This window comes from Lipotes vexillifer, unplaced genomic scaffold (genome assembly GCF_000442215.2).
Source record: "Lipotes vexillifer unplaced genomic scaffold, Lipotes_vexillifer_v1.1 scaffold23, whole genome shotgun sequence".
In the NCBI taxonomy this organism is placed as follows: domain Eukaryota; kingdom Metazoa; phylum Chordata; class Mammalia; order Artiodactyla; family Lipotidae; genus Lipotes; species Lipotes vexillifer.
In genome coordinates this window covers 2568195-2571366 of record NW_006796283.1, presented here as the reverse complement: position 1 = coordinate 2571366, position 3172 = coordinate 2568195, and positions in this window count along the sequence as shown.

Below are 3172 nucleotides of genomic sequence, written 5' to 3'. Positions count from 1 at the left end.
TAAATACATTACTGTAGGGAAACAAAATTTGCAGGCCGGAGACACCCAAAATGTCTCTGGCCTGCAAATTATTTCAAGCTGAAAACAATCAAGACACCAAAAGACTTTAGAAAGAAACTTTGACCTTCCTCCAACTGCCCGAAGGATTTAGACAGAGGGCTTGTTCCCAGAATAGAGCTATCACCCGATATGTCTGCAAAGAATATGGGCCAGGCGTGGAGATCAGAGTCCACTCAGTGTCCCATTGTCTCTGCCCAGCCCAGCAAACAGATATTTACCAAACATCTCCTTCCTCCCCTTTGAAGTCCCAAACCACTGCACTCACCATCCTCTTTTGTGTTTAGCTGAAAATGGTATTTAGGGCGAGGGTTTCGGCCATTTTGGTGAGTTACTCAGCTTTTCTGGATCTCTCCCATGTATACGTGTTATTAAACTTTGATTTTTCTCCTGTTAACCTGTCCCATGCCAATCCAATTCATAGACCAGGCAGAAGAACCTAGAAGGTAGAGGAAAAGTCTTCCCCGACATGACTCATGTAAACATGTGCCCCAGGTCCTCACCAGCATTTGGTATCGTCAGCATTCTGCGTTTCGGGCTTTCTGATGGGTGTGTGGAGGCGTCTCCTGGCTGCTTTAACTTGCAATTCCGTGATGACATATGATGTGGAGCATCTGCGTTACTTATAAAATCACTAGTTAATGCTGTCGTCCTAGAGAGAGGTTATCTGAGACACCGGGAGGTAAGACATTTGGATGGGATGTTAAGGCCTCGGAGTGGAGCCCCACCTGGGAGGGTCCGGGTGGCAGTACAGCATGAGGGCCTTTGCACAGCTTCGCGGCAATTTCACCGGCGTCACGATTTTGCCTTTGATCAGCTTCCACCCATTCCCCGCAATAACCTACGTTTTGTTTTTACTCTCAACGTTGACAGTGTTTCCGGGGCCCATCGAGGCAGAATTCCCCTCTGCCCACCCCAGGCCTTCCTTCTCAGGCCAGAGCAAAAAACACTAAGGAAGGAAGGGGGGCAGCGGATGGAGAGAGAAAGAAAGAGAAAGAAGGGAGGAAGGGAGCGTAAGGAAAAAAAGTTGCCTGCCACTCCACTGGCTACAAGTATCAAGCCTTTGGCCCCTGCAGTCACCCACCAACAGTGAGGGGAATTCAGGATGGAAAAAAACCAGGAAGCACTCTGTGCTTTGGATACAGACCCCCTAGATAGTGAAGTTACATATCTAAGTTACATATCTACATATCAATGCCCCTAGATTCTTGCATCTTTCCATACATAGAAAAGCACACTAAAATCATTAACTTGAGATGTCCGTCCTTTGTGATTAGCAGTAATGTTTTCATGCTTGATTGCATATTTTTCCCAGCAAAAAATTCCTATATATCCTGGCTTCTCCCTTACCTCTTCTGAGAGGGGTATATAGTCCTCAGGAAGGTCCCCGAATCAACTTAACTGACAACATTTACGCTGTGCCTTTTCCTCTCAGTCAAGAAAAGGGAGGAAGGAAAAACAGCAAATGTGAGATAGGAATCGGGGTGAGAGCCTACACCAAACCCCTTAGAATTGAACAGTTTGCTATGAGAGGATCAAACCTGCAATCAAAGCTGCCTCACAGGGAAGATAGGACAGGCATCTTAATCAAAACGTGTCGACTGCGCATTTATTCACCGGTCCTGTGTTCCTCTAATAGATCTTTCTATATCTTCATTTTTATCTCCCTTGAGTTTTGATTTCCCATGTGTGTGGTTCTTAGTCTTTGGGAACGAATGATCCACATACAGGACATTACTGTGAAATATTTGACCAGCTCCAACATTCCCCTCCTCTGCCCATGCTGGACAAACCTTCTCTGCATCAAGTTGTGCTGTCATTTGGGGGCTTTGATTCATTCACTGTTTATTCATAATTTATTAACATTTAGCAAATAGTGCAACATTTTTGTCCTGGGGATGCAAAGGTGAATAAGATACAGCCTGAGGGAGACTGACACCTAGCGGAGGAGAGACACAGCACATGGATAACTATAAAGCAATAAGCTCCTAGCGTATCCTGGGGACCATTCCGGGAAATGCGTTAATGGGAAAATGCTGACTTACTTGGAAATCAGATAACATGAACATTATTCTTGGCATGCCTTTGAGATACTGGGCACCACTTAACCAATTAACAATTCTCCAATCCGGTCTTTGAGTGCTAACAATGTAGAACTCTCAGGTTTTGATGTAGAAAAAATCTTTGTTGCATTTCACATGTTTTACATTAATTGCATCATTCATGAATGACGCAGTTAATGGCCAAGGATAGGAGGATGTGGTTAGGTCTCTGCCCAGAACCTAGGTTTCAGAACTGCGTTTCCGTGAAGGGTTAACACCTGGCCCCCTCCAGATGGCCTGCGGTCAGAGCCTCTCTGGAAGAGGCAGGAGAACAGCCCTTCTGGAGAATTAGAACATTTAGTGCCGTGCGATCTATTTTCGAAGCCAGGCAGCTGGAATTTAAGGGGCTATGGCTATGAACGCTGAGCATAAGTTGTTGACTGTGAGATGATCAGGCTTGAAAACCGAGCTGGTTCCTGGGTCAGGCAGGATTAAAGGGCCAGATGCTCAAAACAGTGATATTATGGGGGTTTAAAAAAATCAACTCAAAGAATCACCAATATCTCCAACTATTTGGGCACGAGTTTTACCTTTTTAAAAACAAATTTAACCTTAGGGACAGATTTGCAGTTTCACACACTGCGTGTTCTCTAGGCTGGTGCCTCGAAATCTGCGTGCGGGATAGCTGGCTTTGGGCTGTGTTTGGGTAGGTTTAGGGGACACAGTGGCCGGGAAACAGATGAGCAGTTGCAGGCTCACAGGGCAGCATGCAAGGTCGTTGGCTTCATCACAACCTGTTCCCTGACTCGCTGTGATGTTACAGGTCCGTTTGGAGTTTGCAGTTAACATACCCAGCATGGCTCTGTCTTTTGTTGCATTTCCTGCACTATTATCTAGGTTTTGGCGTTTCCCCCTCCCCAATTTTTGCATCTGATGACTTACAGAATGTCCTTAATCCTCACGTGATGGCTCCGAGATGGGTGATAAAGAAGATGGGGCAATGGCGAGGATGAAGGAGGCCCTGCACGTGTGAGCCACGCAGATGACTGAAACTACAACACAGATCTTTGTTT